Genomic DNA, 21,090 nt, shown 5'->3' on the forward strand with positions numbered 1-21,090 from the left:
AAAGAGACAGAAAGCTGGGGTAAGGGGGATCCTGCCTCTGGATGGGAGGAAGAGATTGCTAAACGCAGTGCGTTTATGCCTGCATCTCTCCTGTGCCTCCCCTTGGCCTAACTAGCTCGCCCCGTAATCCTGCGTTCTCAGGACTGGAGCACCTGTTCACCTCGGCACTCTGTGCTTTCAGCTCCCCACGTGTGGATGGTGTTGTAGTCAGGGGTTGTACACAGAGATCAACTAGGATTAGGACATGGAGTTCATAATATTTTTACAATGGTCACCGGAAGTTAACACAGAAAAATGCAGGAAATCTATCCGCAACACCAAAGACATAGATTATTTAGTCAAGAGCCTAAACCCCAAAGCAATGTCCCACATGAGTCCAGATAAAAACCCAGAGCTCGGGGGCTGGGGATTTAGCTCAGTGGCATAAGCGCCTGCCTTGCAAGCAGGCAGTCTTGAGTTTAATCCCTGGTACCAAAAAAGACAAAAAAAAAAAAAAAAACCAAAACCCAGAGCTCAGGAAAATGCCTCCCACGAGTCCAACTGGGGGGCCAGAGCCCACAAAAAGGACTCATGCCAGTCTCTTTTATGGATCCGTGCCGGGAAGACCCAAGGGTCAGCGGTGGAAGCCAGGAAGTCTATGCCAGCAGGATGAAGGAGCTGTGCTAGTGGGATGAGGGTTCTACGCTGGAGCCGAGAAGTCACACTCACAAAGACCAGGGCTATCCTGAAAGGCACCACAGCTGTCCTCAGCGACACAGAGGCCCCAAAGCTCTTCCTCCGACAAGCACAGTTGGGTATGTGCCAGGAAGCAGCGTGACAAGTTCATCCTGGAGACCAAGCAGCACATATCTTCCTCTCCGGAGCCAGGAAGCAATGCTCAATGTGAGGACCAAACAGGAGAACCAACAGCTCAGACAGCAACTTGTAGGAGAACCCACAATGCCTCCTTAATGCTTCAACCCCTAATACCTCCCTTCTTCTCCACCTATTTAGCCTGGCAACTTTCCTCAGGTGGAACATCTTCACTCAATGCCATGCTGATGTGATTCAGCTGGCGTTAAGTTGACCACCAGTTCTTAACCCATAACAGATGGTCACTAGCTCAGGGGCTCCCCACTTTGGACACTGCCCAGACTGTGCAGACAAATGATGGCAACCACCACTGCCTTCCCCACAGGCCCCAATGCTGCTCCTGGGCTCCTGGGCTCAGGTCAGCTGGAGACAGGTGCAGCAGCAGGTCCAGGAAGAAGGGGGCTCCTGTGTGGGCCATGGCACTGCGGGCTCCAGGATGTTGCTGCCTGGGATGGCGTCACTGAGATTGTACCCCAACATTCCCAATGCTGTCTTCTCCTCCAAATCCGTGAACCGCTCCCTCCCAGGAGCGGGGACCATGGCTGGGCAGGAGGCCCTAGGGTTCCTGCCTGTGGCCCTCTGCACCCGGGGAGGGCTCTGTTCACTTTTGGATCTTGCATTTCCATCTTCCTTGCTGCCCTTAGCCCTGAGCCGGAGCAGCCCAACTTGGGATCAGGGACCCCAAAGCCTGTTCAGCTCCTGCTCTAGTGGGGCTCAGCCCACCTTTCTCTTACTTTTTAAGTCACTGAGTTGCCCTGGGCTTGAACTTGCCATCCTCCTGCCTCAGCCTCCCAGAGTATCCTAGACTTTTTTTTTTCCAGAGACGTTTTCATTCAGCTCACAGAAATGTTAAGCAGAGAATACAGGGGAACCTACCCTCCTGCAGCCACCCCCATCAAGGCTCCCTGAAGTGTGATAAATTTGTGGGCAGTGGATGAAGTCACAGGGAGACAGGGTCCCTACCAAGGGACCGAGTATTTCTTTGGCTACTTTTTTGTCTGAGAGTAATAAAATTTATTGAGGAAAAGGAATGGAGAATAAGAACAGCTCCGGAGAGACAGGAGGGGTCCCGAATGGGTTGCCAACCTGGCTACTTTCTCTAGGTCTAAAATTGTTTCAAAATGAAAAGCGTTCTTTAAAGTTATTTTTGAAATGTGCTCAGCGTTTCCTGAGAGGAGTCTGGCAGATTAGAGAATCACAAGACGGACGCAGAACTAAGAGGAAAGACCTCACACTCCTGGATCCATCCAACAAGCGATGCCTAACCCCAAAGACAGTGCTGGGGCCCAGCCAGGAGCTGGAGGTCAGGACACTGTGTTGACCCTTTGGCGCGATCAAGGCGTGGCGGTTATGTGCAACTTGACTAACGCTAATTTCCCTAGGGTCCTCGTCCCGGAGGTCAGGACACAGGTCGCATGGGCTGAGGTCCAGCTGTGAGCTGCTGCCCTCCTTCCCGAGGTTCTGGAGGAGTCTGTTTCCCCCTACCCTTTCCAACTTGAGCCTGATACATTGTGCACTCCATCCCTCCTCCAGTTCAGAGTCCAGTCACCAGCCAGGCCGGGGGCGCCCATCCACCAAGTACTTACCTGTGAGGCAGGAGAATCACTACAAGTTCAAGGCCAGCCAGGACTACATAGTGGAACCTTGTGTTAAGAAAAAGTCTTCACTAACTAAAACAGTGTGGAGCTGGTATAAAGACAGATATTTTGTTCTGTTCTTTTTGAGACAGTGTCTTGCTATATAGTCCAGGCTGGCTTTGAACTCATGGCAACCCTCCTGCCTCAGCTTCCAAGTGCTAGAATTACGGGTATGTGCCAGTACACCCCACTAAAGACAAATATATTGACCAATGAGATAGGCAGAGACCAGGAAAAAAAGCTTCATACGAGGCCAGTTTCTTGTTATTTCTACAGTACTAAGATTTAAACCTAGGCCCTTCACATTGAGCCACATCCCCAGACCTCTCTCTCTCTCTCTCTCTCTCTCACTCACTCTCTCTCTCTCTCTTTTTCTCTCTCGCTGTCAGTCACTTTCTTGCAGGTGAAACAAAATACCTGATACCCACACTGTAAAGGAGGAGAGGCTCACTTGGCTCACAGTTTGAGGTGTCAGTCCATGGCCTCCTAGCACCAAAGCAGAACAGCATGGCTGAAAGTCATGGCAGAGAAAAACTATTCAATCTGTGGTAGTCAGGAACAGAGACAGAAGAGAGGAAACAATAAGAATTCACCCTTCCAAGTCCCCACTCCAGGTGATTCTCCCCTTTAGATGAGGTGGTGCCTCTTCTGAATGTGAGTTTGGGGGGATATTTTAGACCTAAACTATAACAGTTGCCCAGGCTGAGCTTGAACTTCTGAACCTTCTGTCTCAGCCTCCTGGGTGCTGGGATTTCAGGTGTGCACCATCACACCCAGATAAGGTCAAATGATTTTTTTGCGGGGCAAAAGGGTTTGAGACAAGATCTTGTTGTGTAGTTCAGGTTGGCCTTGAGCTCATTATGTAGCCCAAACTGGCTTTAAACTCATGGTGTTCCTGCCTCAGCCTCCTGAGTGCTAGGATTACAGGCATATGCCACCATATTTAGCAGATCAAATGATTTTTGACAAGGATACTAAAGGGGGAAAGGACAATCTTTTCAACAAATGTAACAAATGGATATCCATGTGGAAAAGAATAAAATTGGAGTCTTACCTTATGCTTTATGTAAAACAACCAAAAACAGGTTAAAAATACAAATGTAAGAAATGAACTATAAAAACTCTAAAAAGAAAATATATAGGAAAATCTTCATGACATTTTACCTGGCAAAGATTTCTGCATATGATACTAAGAGCACAAGCAACAGACGAATAAATATATAAACTGAATTACATAAAAAATAGACATTTCTAAAATAGGTGTGGCTTAAACTGGCCTTGAATTCACTATACAGCCCAGATTGACCTTGAACTCATGGTGATCCTTCTGCCTCAGCCTCCTGCGTGCTGGGATCATAAGTATATGCCATCATGCCTGGTTGAAAATGACACTTGCTTACATCAAGGGACACAGTCAACAGAGTGAAAGGCTGCACATGGAATAGGAGGAGAAGATACTTACAGATTGTCCATCTGATATAATGTTAATATCCAGAATATAAAAAGAACTCCTATAATTTAATAACAAAAACACAAATCAATTAAAAAATGAATAACTGGGCTTTTAGATATTTCTCCAAAGAAGATGCAGAACTTTCTGATAAACATGTAAAAATATGCTCAGTATCAGCGGCTGTGAGCGTTGCAGGCTCCGGCAGCCCAGGATGGGAGCCACCAGCATTTACTGGGACCAGCGCCATGCTGAGACCTGGAGCACTGGAAAACCAAGCAACCCCTCCCTCCTGCCTGTTTTGATTTGTTGACCTTCAGTATACATGAAAGTATGGACAGCTATTTTGAAGAGAACAAGAGACTCTACGACAGCCATTGGTGACTTCCCTATTGTCTGGTTTTGAAGACCTAAAATGCCTTTCTTATTCAGTTTGGATCAGTTTTATACCATGTTGTTTTGTATCAGTTCTCTGTATGTGATGACATGGACAACTATTTGAAAGAAAACAAGAGACAATATGATAGACAGTGAAGAGCTCAGGTCATCCAGCTTTGAAATTTATATTTCTTACATTGCTTTCTTATGTCCTATTTTGTTCTGTTTTGTTGTGTTTAATTTTACCCCCTTTTGGGGCTGGGGATTTAGCTCAGCGGCATAAGCGCCTGCCTTGCAAGCAGGCAGTCTTGAGTTCGATCCCCGGTACTGATAAAAAGAAAAAAGACAAAAAAAAATTTACCCCCTTTAAAATTAAAAAATAAAATAAAGTTAGAAAGATGCTCAATATCACTGTTATGGCTTGTATCTAGATGCCCCCCCACAGGCTCGGGTGCTCAGAGGTAGGCCTTTTCGGAGATGGCTGGACCCAGGCCAGCCATCTCCGAATGTGTGAATATGGGTTAAGGATGTGTGACGTCTGCATTATTCCCTGTATCAGTCAGTGCTTCATAGAGAAACAGACTGAATGAAACATACAAAGACATATAAGGGTTTACCAGATAAGCTTACAGTGGCTGCTCTCCAAGTCAGACGAGGGACAGTGCACAAGGGCCATCTGTGCTCTGGAGACCTAAAGGACCTGGAGCTCACTCTCCTGTGCTTTGTGAGTCTGCTTCAGGAGGCCTAAGGTCTGTGCTGGAGGCCAGATAATGACGTGCAAGGCAAAGGTGAAGGCTGGAGCTCCTCTGAAGAACAGAAGCGAGTCTGTGGGTTGCCGCCACTCACACCCAGAATGAGTCTTCTGTAAATCCCCTCCGCCGCAGCCAGGATTATGTTCATCCAATCAGTTGGGTGTTTCTTATTCAAATTGATATACTATGATGCTCCCCTTGCTGGATTAGCACAGTTCCTAGGTGTGGCTGAATGGACTTATTGAAGAAGGAAACCCCACCCAGTGGTGTCCCCGTAAGTGACACCAATGACACACATTTGTACCCCAAATGGAGTATAAAGAGACACAAGGTAGGCCAGTTTGCTTTGCTGCCTCCTGCCTGCTCTGCTGTGGACTGTTCCTCCTCTGCTACGCCACCATCTTTGGAACCAGTCAGCTGTGGACGGAAAGGTCCACCCACTGTGAGCCAAAATAAACCTTTTCTCTTGAGTGTTGGGTATTTCCTCTCAGCAGTGAAGAAAGTAACTGAGGCAGTCCCTTGCACTGGGAAAGTGCAAATCACAGTGCAGTAAAACTGGGCATGGTGGCACATGCTCATAATCCCAGTACTTGAGAGGCTGAGGCAGAAGGATTGCTGCAGATTTGAGGCCAGCCTGGCATACACAGAGACCCTATCTCAACAAACAAACAGTACAATGAGATGTCACCTCACAACAATTGGGATGATTACTGTCAAATAGTAAACCCAAATAGTGGCTGGGTTTGTTGGTGCACACCTGTAATCCCAGCACTTGGGAGGCTGAGTCAAGAGGATTACTGTGAATTTGAGGCCAGCCTGGGTGAAAGTGAATCCAAGGCCAGCCTGAACTGCATAGTGAAGACTTGTTTTAAAAAAGACAAAAAAGCTGGGCATGGTGGCACGCGCCTGTAATTCTAGCACTTAGGAGGCTGAGGCAGGAGGAATATTTCGAGTTCCAGACCAACTGGGCTATGCAGTGAGCTCAAGGCCAGCCTGAACTGCATTGTGAGACCCTGACTCAAAAAAGACCAAGCAAAACAAAAAAATAAATAGGACAAAAATAAATAAATAAAATAATAACAAAACTGGAAAATAGATCGTGTTGGTGAGGATGTGTGGAGCCTGTAACTCATGGTGAGAATGTAAAACTGTGCAGTCATCATGGAAAAGAGTATTGAATTTCCAGAAAAAAAAAACAACTAAAATAGCATTACCATGTGATCCACAAATTCGGCTTCTGTTTATGTGCCTCATGATGGGTAAAATGTGAAGTGCCACTGAAGACTTATGCTTAGGCCCCAAGGTAGTAATGTTCTAGGGGGGCTTGCAGATGTGACTGGATTACGAGGGGACCCATGGATGAGTTTATAGCTGAAGAGGCTGCTAGTGTCAGGGCACAATTATATGATTAATAAAGGCACAGTGATAGAGCCACAGACATGTTATAGCAAGTTAAAATCAAATTGTAGCCTCTGCCTAGGCTCCTGCTGCCTGTCACATAAGCAGTCAGCCAGCCTTGAGTGTCTGGGTCCAGCTGCTTCTGATATTGTACTGGTCCAATTTGACTTCTCAGCTTCTGCTTCCCTTAATTAAGAAAATGCTTGCTTCTAACTGGCTTCAAGGACCTTGGATGGGGTGAAATAACCCAGTTAAAGATACTTTTTAACTCTGCTTGCTGGGCTTGAAGCCCTTCCCTCTTCTTCAGGATGTTCTTATGATAATTCCTTTTCAGCAAATGTACCTAGAGTTAGTTTACTTGACAATGTAGACTCATTTCAATCTATGTAGCCAATCTGGTAATGCCTTGTACTTCCTGCTTGTAAACTATACTTAAACCAGACTCAAAGCTGGCTCTTTGCTAGTGATTTGGATTTGGCCCACTGTCTTCTGACTCCTCAGTGTGAAGAATCTCCCATTGGGCTTGATATTGGTTTTTCTGTAACACTAGGGCCTAGGGGACAGTTGGAGGAAGTAGGCCACTCGAGGTGTCCAGTTTAAGGGTACAGCTTGCTGGCATGGTGGGCACACCTGTAATCTCAGCACTGTGAAGCTAAGGCAAGGGGGCTGTTGGGAGTCACCAAGATAGTGATAGCTCACACTTATGGAGCCGAAAGCACAAGTGCCTGAACAGGAGTGGCCCCAAGGGTACAGAGCACCTGAGAAATGAGTGCTGGAGGGGAATAGGTGTCCAACCCCAAGGACACAGAGAACACAGGGCATAATAAGCAAGCTAGTTAAACAAAGGGGCGTGGTGTGACACACGTGTAAATGCACTGCAGCGGTGAGCAGTCTCTCCCTCCCATCCAGAGAAGGGCTGCACCTGACCCCAGCTTCCTGTCTCTATCTTTATTTTCTTCATCCTCTTGTCATTCTTCCCCTGAGAACTTAGCTCTCAAGGACATTGACATAGGGTGCTCGAACAGGGACCAGGAGAAGCAGCGGCAGCAGGTGAGGGGACACCTCCATGAGTGTGCCACAAGGGGGAGAAGTGCACTGATAGTGAATTCATCAGTGTTAAACTTGGAGAGAGAGAGAGAGAGACAGAGACAGAGACAGAGACAGAGACAGAGACAGAGACAGAGAGAGAAAGCAAGAGTGAGAGAGAGAGAGAGAGAGAGAGAGAGAAACACGGCCTGAGAGAGAAAGAAATGGGTTCAACAGAACCAGAAAGAGAGAGAAGCAGGCTCCCTAGGGTGAGAGGGAAGAAGGTATATTAAATTTAGAAAAAAACGTGGGGCAAACTGATTCTCAGGAATCACCAAGGTATATAGTATCAGTTTTTGGACTTGTGATTTCTGTATTTACTTTATCTTTGTGGATTTGCTTTAGGAAGTATTTTACTGGCGAGGTGACCACGAAAGAATTGGCTTGGAGTACTACTTTAAAGCCAGGTTCTAAGTGAATGGGAAATGGTGGAACAGTCTCCCCGCAGTAGAGCACAGTCTCTCTGATTTTGTTCAGTTAGATGGAGAAGAAACAGTGGAGGGCAGGAAAGAGCCTTCTGAGCCAGAGGAATGTCTCTTGGCAAATTCTATTTTCAAATTGCAACTGAAAATACAGAAGACAGAATTTCTTCCTACAAAATTTATACCTTACAATAGACTTTCACCTGGCAGTATATACTATTAACCTTTTTGGATCCCACTAAAGATGGCACTACCACAACAAAATGACACTTTTATCAGGGAAAAGACAGGAGATTAAGAAGGGTCCTTTGGAAAGATCTTCATACTGGACAATGGAAGGGACTGAGCCCACTACTCACTTGGGGTAGAGGGTGAGCTTGTGCTTTTCCAAAAAAGGCTGAGTGGCTTGTCTGGGTGCCAGAGTGTGCTGTCCGGTTGTATCAGGAACTCAGATCCAGAGAAGTTGATCCCACTGTTCAAAAAGCTGATAACTGGGCTGGGGATTTAGCTCAGCAGCATAAGCACCTGTCTGGCAAACATGAGGTTGTGAGTTCGATCCCCCATACCAAAAAATAATGTAAAAAGCTGATAACAGTGATGTCTCCGAGACCAGGCTACCAATATCCAAGGATAGGGCTGGGCCTGACCTGGATTAATTAAAGGAACTAACCCAGCATACCCAGGAGATGATAATCAAAAATAGGTCCAAGCAAGGTGACAAAGTGTACAGAGATAACTGAACTATGATCGATCTGGAAGAAAGAGATGTGACAAAAATTATTGGTATTCTTAAGACAAAATAAAACACAAAAATATAGATTAACTAGAGATATAAGTTTAACAGATCTCCAATTGACTTACAATGAAATTTAGATATTCTATTCATAGTTATAAATCTCTAAAATGGTAAAAGTGATATTATAATTTGATCTCAAATATATGTGAAATACCTGAGTGCACTCTGATTTTGTAAGATGTTTTGGCTGTTAGTCTGATTGTGTATCTGTTTATCTGATTGTCAGTCTACAAGGTTGTACGCTGACTTGTCTGTCATATACGTGAACAACCTTTTTATTTGAGATCAATATTTTTTCTTTTTTTCTACATTTTTGTAGACTTAAAAGTATGTATTACCAGCTGGTCAAAATAATATCAAAATGGGTTTTCTCAGAAAGCATCAGGAATTTGGGAAGGTATCTAAGGTGTCTTTTTGAGCTTGGAGAATTATTGGTTAGGATTCTCTTCGGTAAATAAAGGAGCAGCTGCCAGGGAAAAAACCCACAAGAGCCTTTGTTCACTAATAGGAAGCTGTATTGGGCCAGGGATTTAGCTCAGCAGCATAAGCACACAGTCATGAGTTCGATCCCCAGTACTAAAAAAAAAAAAAAAAAAAAAAAAAAAAGGAAGCTCTATTGAGCTCCATAGCTTTATGGGAGACAGTCAAATAGATGTTACTAGAAATAATGTAACATGTTTATGTTGGTCATCAAGAAGATTAAATTTTCCAGAAGATGTAAGTTTTAAATTTAAAGATGTTATTGAAAAAAGGTTTCTATAAGACTATAATAATTGATTGCTATTGTTTTTATAGTATATTGCATGTGTTTATACCTGTAGATATGTAGGTCTTCCGGAGTGTGAAGTAAGGACTGTTTGTAGTGACAGACTTTTTTTTTTCAAATTCAGACATCTGTCTTTAACAAAGAACTTATGTGTACATCCCCTTAAAAGTCAATCAATTCTTTCTTTCTTTCTTTCTTTCTTTCTTTCTTTCTGTCTGTCTGTCTTTTTGAATCAGGGTCTCACTGTGCAGTTCAGGCTGACCTTAAGCTCACTTTGCAGCCCAGGCTGTCTTGAACCCACAACAATCTTCCTGCCTCAGCCTCTTGAGTGCTGGGATTGCAGGCGTGCATCACCATGCCAATTTCTTACATATTAGTTAAGGATAAAAAAAGGAGGGGGAAATAAAGGAGGGAAAGCACCTGACTGGCAGGTGTGAAGTTGTAAGTTCTATCTCTAGTACTAAAAAAAAAGTGGGGGAGTACTATATCTAAATAAAAATTTAAGTATGCTACAAAGTGTCAGCATGATTGTTATCCTGCAATTTTATGTATGGTGTTTTGATTTCTGATTTTCTGTGAAAAAAATGTAACTGTTACTTGTTAATATGCTTTAAGAACTAGAGTATAAGTGTTTTAAATTGTGTTCTAAAGTGCTTGATATTCAGAGAAGATAGTAATATTAAGTTCACTGCCTCCACTACAATGTGACATCATTAATCTTTTCTTCTGGATGTTCAACAACTAAGGTTAGAGACCAAAAGATTAGAAAGACAGATGGACTAAGAGGACAGCCAATATTCTGGCCCCAGCCCTCCGAGGTCAGGGAGGACCCAGAACACAAGAGAACCTCCGCTTCAATAGCCTAAAACTTGGGGCCAGGACATAGCTCAGTGGCACAGCACCTGCCTGGCAATCACAAGGTCCTGAATTTGATTCTTGGTACCAGAAAAAAAAATTGAAATTATTCTATAACTTGTGAGTCCTCAGGCTTCTGATCAGGGAGTTTACGGGCTCACAGACGAAAGTGATCTACAATGTGCTGTGTGCTAGGAAGAGTCACCAGGAGAGGAGATCTCCCAGGCTTTCCCAGAAAGCCCACTTGGTAAAGCAACTACCATGACTCATCCAGATGGCTGTCACCGACAGAAACACCAAAAGGTGCTGCCATGGTTCTAGGAGAATTCCTGAGGAGACTTAACTGACCTCGAGAGATGGAAAGAGATTGATTTTGAGTGGTACAGGTTTCACTCTGACCAGGTCTTACACATCCAGCAGAAAAGCGTAATCCTAAGAAAGCAAGCTGTCTGCAGAGCCCTTCAAACACGGCTTCTCCAAATTCAGTTGGATCAGCTACAAGAACAGAAAAGGGGGAGATGCTGGGAACCGCTGAGCTAGTGACCATCCACAGGTGAGCTGAAAGCACAGAGGGCCCGAGGAGCGTCCCAAGGGCACAGAGCGCCTGAGAAACTCCCTGAGCACATGGGGTGTTGGTGGGGGGGAAGAGCAGGTCCAGCCCTGATAATGCGGGAGCATAAGAAGTGGGCTAGCGAAGCAAAGGGGCGGTGGTCAGCAGTCTCTCCCTCCCATCCAGGGAAGGGCTGCTCCTGACCCCAGCCTCCCGTCTCTATTTCTGTTCTCTTCATCCTCTCCTAGTTCTTCCCCCTGGGAACTTAGAGCACTCTCACGGGCACTGACAGAAGATCACAAATTTGAGCCCAGGCAGAGCAATTTATCAACGTACCAAGACCTTATTTTAAAACTTGAAAAAAAAATTTAAAAGGTAACTTGTCTCCTACATTCCTGTCTCACTGCTTCCTGGCCGACAAGGCCCTTCTGCTGAGCCGCTTCTCCCTTGGATCCGGTCGACCAAGAACCAAAATCTCTGAAATTTTTAGCCAAAAGGAATCTCCCTTCCCTGAGGTCATGTGTATCAGAAATTGGGTCCAGCAACAGAAAAGTGATTACCACACACAAGGACTGGAAAGCAGGGACACAAATAGGTATTTGTGTACTTGTGCTTCCAACAGCACTATTTACAATAGAAGAAAGATGGAAGCAGATGTGTGTCTGTGGCAAATGGCTCGTAGATGGCTGTCTTCTCCCTGCCTTCATCTCTGCACATGTCTGTCTTTTATGAGTAATTTCACCATTGTCAGTCGCCGCATGACGACACATATCTCAAGTACTTTTATCTATGAAGTATCTGTATTCATTCTGATCTTTCAGGACCATGCTGATTACCTCTTATATTTTATTTATTTGGGAGGATTAGAGATTGAACTCAGGGCTTTCACACTGAGGTGTTTTTCCAGCCCTTTTTATTTTTTATTTTGAGATAATGTCTTGCTAAGTTGCTGCATAGCCCAGGCTGGGCTCGAACTTGCAATCCTCCTGCCTCAGCTTCCCAGAGTGCTAGGACTATAGGTGAGCATTGCCATGACTGGCTTACTTCTTCATATTTTTATATCTTGATTTTATAGCTCTCTGATTACACTTCTTTTCTTTTCTTTTATCTTTTTGAGACAGGGTCTCACTATGCAGTTCAGACTTGAGCTCATTTCATAGCCCAGGCTGGTCTCGAACTCACAAATATCCTCGTGCCTCAGCCTCCTGAGGCAGGGATATAGGCACGTACCCCACACTTGGCTTCTCTTATAACACTTCTATAAAGAAAAGATCTTAGGCGCAGTCTCCAAATTGGCTCCCGGAGACTCGTCACCAGGCCTGACCTAAAAATAAAGACTTTGCTCCCTAAAAAAAAAAAAAAAAAAAAAAAAAAATCTTAGTTTCATCATCTATTTATTACTTTAGAAAACCTGGATAATTGTGTCAAATCCTTTAAAAACTGATCCCCATGGAATTTTGATTTATTCGCACTAAAAGGAGAACGAGATTGGAGGTCAGAACTCGCACCAACTTTCCTAAGAGCTAACCAGGGAAACAATTTGTCCTCCGAGGTATTCAAGTACTCTTAAAAGACAAAAAACAAAACAAAACAAAACAAAACAAACAAACAAAAAAAACCCCACGTATTTGGGCCTCAGGGATACAGCATTGACTTAGTCATCATGGTCAGTCCTTGGCACACACTTTCAGTATGTGTGTCAATTATTAAGCTATTATCTCTTAGCTTCAAATCCACTCTTTCTTACTGGACTTTGGGGACCTGGGACTGGGACCTTAGGGAATTCAACGTTCACGTCTCCAAGTGACTGTCAGCGTTCGCCGATAGGGGGCGCTGTCGGCGCTGCAGCTGCCCAGAAGAGGATGCTGGGCTCCTTCTGTCTGTTCTCTGCTCCCTTCCCGCTGGTTTCCTCTGCTCTCCAGCAGATCTCCTTCCCTGGGCTGCTGGAGCAGGGCTTTCCCGTGGCACCACAAAATGTAGCCTCTGGGTTTTCCAGACTCGTACGCTGCAAAGAAGGCAGGCCGGGCTCTGGTGGGCCTCTGAGTTCAGAGTCCCGTGCTCAGGAAATGATGTTGAAACCTCTAAACGCGACACAAGGCAAAAAAGATGTGACTCCCCACCTGCCCGATGTCTGATACGCCGCCTTCATGTTTCCCAATACCGAAGAAGGAATTTTAACCACCCACGGAGGTTAAGAGTAGGAAATATTTATTGAGGGGAAGAGATACAGCCCCTGAGAGGCGGGAGGCGCCCCTAGTGGGCTTCCCCTCACTTAGAGGGAAGTTTTTTTTTTTTTTAAAGATAATCACTTTAATAGTTTTTATTTGCCCTGTGTTGATGTTATATACATATATATATATTTTATTTTTATTTATTTTTTTGGTCTTTTTGAAACAGGGCCTCGCTATGCAGTTCAGGCTGGCCTTGAGATCACTTTGTAACCTCAGGCTGGTCTCGAACTTGCAACGATTCCTGCCTCCTGAGTGCTGAGATTACAGGCGTACACCACCACACCTGGTTTGAGGAAAGTTTTCTAGAGCACAATGACATGGGTTACAGGTATGATCAAAGTATGATTATAAGTGTAGCCACTTCGGTAATAGGGAAGCGAGACACAGAGCAAGGGTGCTTGGGAAGGACAGAGAACTTTTTTTCTTTTCTGTCTTTTTGAGACAGGCTTTTGCTTTGCAGTTCGGGCTGACCTTGAACTCACTTTGTAGCCCAAGCTGGTCTCAAGCTTGCAATGATCCTCCTGCCTCAGCCTCTCAAATGTGGGGATTAAAGGCATGCCCAGTTGAAGAAAAGAACATGTTTTGGGGGGGTTACTCTGAACTGAAGGTCTTGGTCACTCACTGAGGTGACTGATGTCCATGGAGACCCTATGGGACCAGGTGCTACTGTTTATCTTGGGCCTGGTCGTTCTGTCTCTATCTTGAGGCCCGGCCTCCAGCAGAGGAACCTCTGTCCACAGCTGTAACGCGTCTTTGTCTTTGCCTGGACTCTCTCGAGGCTCCAGCGCTGTCCGAATACCTAGAGTACTTTTACCTAACTCTGCTGCCTCGAATACCAGCCCCAGGGAGCCATGAGGTCCTCTCCACAGGACCCTTCATCCAGGGTCTCATTGCAGCAGCTCTCACCCTTGCCCTCTCTGTGTCCTGCCCGAGCCCCATGGGTTGCTTCTTTCTGGCTTGTTTTTCTTTCTTTTCGCAGTACTAGAGGTTGAAGTCAAGGCCTTCACACTGACTATGTCTTTGGCCCTTTTTTACTCTGAGACAGGGCTTTTTTTAGTCCAATTTTATTGGTACATTTTAGGTACACGTAATTACCACATTCATCATAGAGAATCTGTACCAGTACATGGTAAAACTTGATTCTTTTTTTCCCATTTCCCTACCCTACCTTCAGCCCCTCCTCCCCTCCCCCATGACAAAAGCTTTGTTTCCATTTTTTCCTTCTTTTCTCTTTTTTCCCATCTTTGCCTTCTTTCCTTCTCCTCCCCCTCCCTTGTCCTCTTCCCCCCTTGACCATTTTCTGTTTTCTTTTTTTTAATACCAGGACTCGAACTCAAGACTTTGCACTTGCCTGGCAGGCATGATCATTTTCTTCCTATTTCACAATACCTAATATACATTTTGGCCCTTATTTACACTTCCAGTTTCTAACACTAGGGAAACAATGCCATATTTACATGCATGTGTCTGATTTATTTCACTTAGCAATATGATCTCAAGGTGCATCCATTCACCAAAGAAAATCTCAAGTTTATCTTTATGGCAGAGTAGTATTCCATTGTATATTTAAAACAAAAAAAATATCTTCTTCATCTCTTCCTCAGTGGATGGGCATTTGGTCTGTCTATAAGATTTAGTTTTACAAACTGTCCTGCTATAAACACAGGAGTGCCTATATTGCTGTGGTATGATGCTTTTAATTCTTTCTAGGAGATACCCAGAAGGGGAATAGTTGGGTCAAATGAGACCTCTAGTCCTAGTTTTTTGAGGAAACTTCACACTGATTTCCACAGTGGTTACACTAATGTACATCCCCACCAACACTGGAGAAGGGTTCTTTTTCCCCCACAGCCCCACCAGCATTTCTATTGGTTGAGTTGTTTTCTCCTTATCTGAGGGGTTCTGGGAATTGAACTCAGGGCCTTGTGTTTGCCAGGTAGGTGCTATGCCGCTGAGCTACATCCCAGGCCCTGATTTCTTGATGGTAGCCATTCTTTCTGGGGTGAGATGGAATCACAGCATTGTTTTAATTTGCATCTCTTGAATGAGCAATGATATTGAACATTTTTTCATATATTGATTTGCTGTTTGTACTTCATCATCTGAGAAGAGTATATTCATCTCAGATGCTCATTTTTGGATTTGGTCTTTAAATCTGGGAGGACTGATTTTTTTGAGTTCTTTATACATTCTTTGTTTTTATCGGTACCAGGGATTGGTACAGTAAAAAACTCACGACTGCCTGCTTGCAAGGCAGGCGCTTATGCCGCTGAGCTAAATCCCCAGCCCCTATACATTCTTGATAGTGATCCTTTGTCTGAGGAACAGCTGGCAAACATTTTTTGCCCACACTGTGGGTTGTCTCTTCATTCTGTTGATGGTTTCTCTTGCTGTGCAAAAGCTTTTTAATGAGATCTCAGTTATTCTTTGTGATAATTCCCATGTGATCAAGGTTTTGTTCATAAAATCTGCCTACATCATTGTCTTAGAGTTCCACCTGGACCGAGGGTTTAGCTCAGTGGCATAAGTGCCTGCCTGGCAAGCGTGAGGTCATGAGTTCAATCCCTGGTACAAAAAAAAAAGTTCTACCTATTCTCTGTTCCAGCAGATATATAACATTTGTTTTAATGTTTAGAGCTTTGATCCATTTCAACTTTAGTTTAGTGCATGATGAAAGATATGATTCCAGTTGTAATCTTTGTCATGTGCAGAGCCAATTTTTCTAGCATTATTTATTAAAGAGGCTGCCTTTCTTCCAGTGAAGGTGGGTGGCACCTTCGTCAAAGATAAGATGGCTTAGTGTGTCTGCAGTTGTTTCTGCATCTTCTAATCTGTTCCATTGGTCCTTGGATCTGTTTGTTTGCCAGTGCCATGCTGTTTTTTATGTCAAAGCTTTATAGTATAATTTCAAGTTGGAGATTGTGATACCTCCTGCTTTGCCTTTGTTTCCTAAAATTGCCTTTGCTATTCTAGGTCTCTTCTGGTTCCAAATTAATTTTAGAATTGTTTTCTCTAATTCTGTGAGATATGAGATTGGAATTTTGATCAGAATTACATTAAATGTGTATAACAGTTTTGCAAGTATGGCTGTTTTCACTTGGGCTTAAATTTCTGATCCTCCAGTCTTAGCCCCCTAGAGCACTGGATTACAGGTATGACCCCTCACACCTAGATCTTTTGCCTTTTCAGTTTCCTGGTTATCAACCCTTCCTATCTAAACAAACATTTATGTTTGATCATTTCTGTTAGAACAGCTGGTGTGATCTGTGTCTCCTGTGTATACCTTGCCTGAGACATATTTGTAACAGGAAGCAGGTTCTCACACATGGGTTCTGGGGAATGGTTTGGTTCTGTTGTGGGTTTAAATGTAATGAGGTCTTGCCAGAGAAATGTGGTCCTACTAAGCCAGAGCATGCAGTGACTTCAGAGGTAAGCACCCATTCCTGTTAGCATGGGCTAAGTCCCAAGTAGAGCAAGTGTCTTTGAGGATCTCATGGCTGCTACAAAGGACCGTGATGGTACCAACAATGGCCAGTGGCCAGTGGCAATAGGGTGTGGTGGCTTCTGAGTACACTGACATGCTTATTGAAAGAACAATGTGCTGGGTGCAGTGGTGCACACCTGCGATTTCAGTACCGGGGAGGCTGAGGCAAGAAGGATTGCTGTGAGTTCAAGCCTGGGCTACACAGCAAGACCTTGCCCCCACCTCCAAAAGAAAAAAACCACTAGTAAGCTGTGAGTTCACTCAGGGGGCCCAAGGAAAACTTTTGCAGGTGAGGTCCACAGGTTAAAGAATGTGTGCAAGACATCAGCAGACAGCACGGAGCAGAACAGAGAGCCACCTGCATCTTTATTGTATAATTCTTTTTTTTTTTTTTGTCTTTTTCATTTTTATTGGTACCGGGGATCGAACTCACAACCGCCTGCTTCAAGGCAGGTGCTTATGCCCCTGAGCTAAATCCCCAGCCCCTATTGTATAATTCTTATACAGGTTGTTATCTCATGTTTACATTTTTACATAGGTTTGTAACCAGTGTATACAGGTTTACTTGTGCTAAGTCATGGTTACACAACTGTATCCCACTGTGTGCTTGCACTAGACAAACGAGGTCACATTCCCAGGTGTCCTTAGATGCCTTTGAGCTTTGAAGCAGACTCAGAGGTTTCCCACACATTGAAAGAGGAACAGTCTAAGAGGAAGAAATAACAATCGTAAATATATATGCACCAAATAGCGGTGCACTCAACTAGATGAGCCAAATATTTAAGGGCATGAAAAATCAAGCAAGCACTAATACACTTGTACTGGGGAATCTCAATACCCCTTTGTCACAAATAGATCAGCTAGACAAGAAATCAACAGCGAACTATCAGAACTGAACCAAACTTTTGAACAAAGGGGGTTAGTAGTTGTCTATAGAGTGTTCGACCCTACAACATCAGAATACACATTCTTCTCAGCTTCACATGGGACATTCTCTAAAACAGACCACAAAGGAGCTGGGGATTTAGCTCAGCGGTATAAGCACTTGCCTTGCAAGCAGGCGGTCATGAGTTCAATCCCCAGTACTGATAAAAAACCAAAAAGAAAAATTTAAAATAGACTACATATTAGCTCACAGAACATGCTCACGTGAATGGAAAGGAACTGAAATTATCCCATGCACATTACCAGAACATAGTGTGATGAAATTGGAAATTGATGGCAAAGGAAACCATAAGAACTTCATAAACATATAGAAATTAAATAGAACCCTGCTGAACAACCAGTGGGTCAGAGATGAAATTAAAGAATTAGACAGTTCCTACAATTAAGTGATAATGACAATACAACATACCAGAACTTGCGGGACACAATGAAAGCAGTCCCACGAGGGGAATTTATAGCAGTGAATACCCATATCAGGAAAACAGAGCAAGGGCAAATAAATAACTTAATGTTCAACCTCAAAATTCTAGAAAAAAGAAAAGCAGGCGCAGTCAAAAGCTGGTATGAGGGAGGAAATTATAAAGATCGGAGCAGAAATTAACTCACTGGAAACTAACTAACTAAATAAAAAATACAAAGAATCAACAGAGTTGATTCTTTGAAAGATAAATAAAATCAACCAACCCTTGCCAACTTTATCGAACAAGAATAGTATGATGTTGGCTGTTGGTTTTTCATAGATGGCTTTTATCAGGATGAGATAGAGACCATCTATTCCAAATTTTGGTCGGGCTTTTATCATGAATGGTGCTGGCCTTTGTCAAAAGCTTTTTCTGCATCTATTGAGATGATCCTATGGTTGTCTTTGGCTCTCATGTGGTCCATTATATTTACTGATTTATGTATGTTGAACCATCCCTGCATCCCTAGAATGAATCCATCTTGATCATGCTATATAATCTTTTTGATATTTTATTGCCTTGTTTTCCAGTATCTTATTGAACATTTGCATCTATGTTCATTAGGGAAATTGGCCTGTAGTTCTCTTTCTTAGTTGACTCCTTCTTTTTTTTTTTTTTTTTGTATCAGGGGAATGCTTGCTACCAGCCATGAATGAATTTGGGAATTTTGCTTCCCTTTGCATTTCATTAATGAGTTTGAGAAGCAGTGGTATTAGGTATTTTCTACTTCTAAAGGTCTTTTCCAAAATTCTTGTAGAATTCAGCAGTGAATCCATCAGGGCCTAAGCTTTTCTTTGTTGCTAGTTTCTTAGTTTTTTTTTTTTTATTACATCTTCAATTTAATTGATTCATATTAGTTTACTTAGGATTTTTTTTATCTTTTTTGTTTTTATCAGTACCAGGGATCGAACTCACGACCGCACATTTGCAAGGAAGGCACTTATGCTGCTGAGCTAAATCCCCAGCCCCATAGTTTACTTAGGATTTTTATATCTTCTTGATTCAGCTTTGGTAATTTATATGTGCTTAGGAATCTGTCCATTTCTTCTGCATCTTCCATCTTATTTGAATACAAGCTCTTCCCTAGTACAAGAAGCTGAAAGAATAAATAATATCCAAAATGTACAATAGATATTTTAAAATGGGAAGAAAAGGAAAGAGAAAGGGATTGGAGAAAGGAGAAAAGAAGGGGGAAAATATATGTAATACAAGATAGGATAGTTTTCCTGCTTATTTTTCTTAGTTCATTGAAAAGGTTTGTGTTAATATTGTTTGGATAGTTTAATGCCTATATCTTGTACTCTGAGTAACTAATTTAAAGATAACAATATATTAACCATTGCTACTATTAGTTTGTTTTGAAATTTTGTTTAAATAAAAATTTTTTTTGTCTTTTTCTTTTGTCTTTTTGTTTGTTCTCATTGGTACCAGGGATCGAACTCAGGACTGCCTGCTTCCAAGGCAGGAACTTATGCCGCTGAGCTAAATCCCCAGACCCTCTGTCTTTTTCCTTTTTATCGGTACTGGGGATATCAAACTCACGACCGCCTGCTTGCAAGGCAGGTGCTTATGCCGCTGAGCTAAATCCCCAGCCCCCAGTGTTTAAATAAAAATTTTAAAAAATACGAGTTCTCTAGGTAAAAGGTGATCTTCTGGGTTTTTGTTTTTGTTTTAATCTTCTGGGCTTCTGAGGAATCCATTGTGATTTCACCTTTTCATTCTTAACTGCATGGACTTGAATCTTTTCTTTCCTTTTTTTTTTTTGATAAGGTTGGATATTGGTTTGTCAATATTATATAATCTTGGGGCTGGGTATTTAGCTCAATGGCATACGTGCCTGCCTAGCAAGTGTGAGGTTGTGAGTTCGATCCCTGGTACAAAAAAAAAAAAAAAATTACATAATCTTTCAAAGAACCAACTCTTTGATTCTTTGTACTCGTTTCTTAGTTTCCATTGCATTAATTTCTGCTCTAATCTTTATAATTTCCTCCCTCATTTGCACTTTGGACTTGGCTTGCTCTTCTTTTTCTAGAAGTTTGAGGTTGAACTTTTTGGGGGGAGGGGCTTTCTCTGTCATGGGACTTCTTTCATTGTATCCCATAAATTCCAGTATGTTGTACTGTCACTGCTATTTACTTGTAAAACTGCCTAACTTGTTCTTTAATTTCATCTGTGACCCACTGGTTGTTAAAAAGGGTATAATTTAATTTCCATGTGTTTATGAAGTTCTTGTGGTTTCCTTTGGCATCGATTTCCAATTTCATTGTACTATGTTCTGATAATATGTATGGTACAATTTCAGTTCCTTTGCATTTACTTCAACATGTTCTGTGAGCATATGTGGTCTATTTTGGTGGTGGAAATCAAACTCAGGGTCTTGCATATGAAAGGCAAGATCTCTTGTCACTGAGCCGTATCCTCAGTCTAGTGTTTTTCATAGATAAAGCTCTTGGTCTTTATTTTATTTATTTATTTATTTAGCCTTTTTGAGACAGGGTCTCACTATGCAATTCAGGCTGGCTTTGAGCTCACTTTGTAGCCCAGGCTGGTCTCGAACTTTCAACGATCCTCTTGGCTTGGCCTCCGGAGTGCTAGGATTACAGGCATGCACTATCATGTCTGACTTCTTTAATCCCTTTTTCCCTCAAAGAATTTTCTTTCCTAAGAAAGAAAAGTCACCATTGATAGGCATGCTGCCTTGAGTTAAAAAAAAAAAAAAACAACAAACATTCAATTTCTAAGAAATATGTGGTAAAAAGATGAAATTTTTGGATAAGTATTGTACTGTTTGTACAAAAAAACTAGATAGGCTACTCTCCAGAAAGTAAAGGGACCTCCTAAGTAACATACAGAAACAAGGTAATGACTTTCGTAAGAACAGATATCAACTTTGCTGTAGATTCAGATACCACGAGGGCAGCCAGGTGAGGTAGGGCCCTGGCATCCCAGCACTCCAGGAGGCTGAGGCAAGATCATCTCAGGTTTGAGCTCAGCCTGAGCAACTTCAACCACTGTTAGAGACCCTCC

Source organism: Cavia porcellus, unplaced genomic scaffold, assembly GCF_034190915.1.
Source record: "Cavia porcellus strain 051 isolate PalLab524CR breed Dunkin Hartley unplaced genomic scaffold, mCavPor4.1 scaffold_7, whole genome shotgun sequence".
Lineage (NCBI taxonomy): Eukaryota > Metazoa > Chordata > Mammalia > Rodentia > Caviidae > Cavia > Cavia porcellus.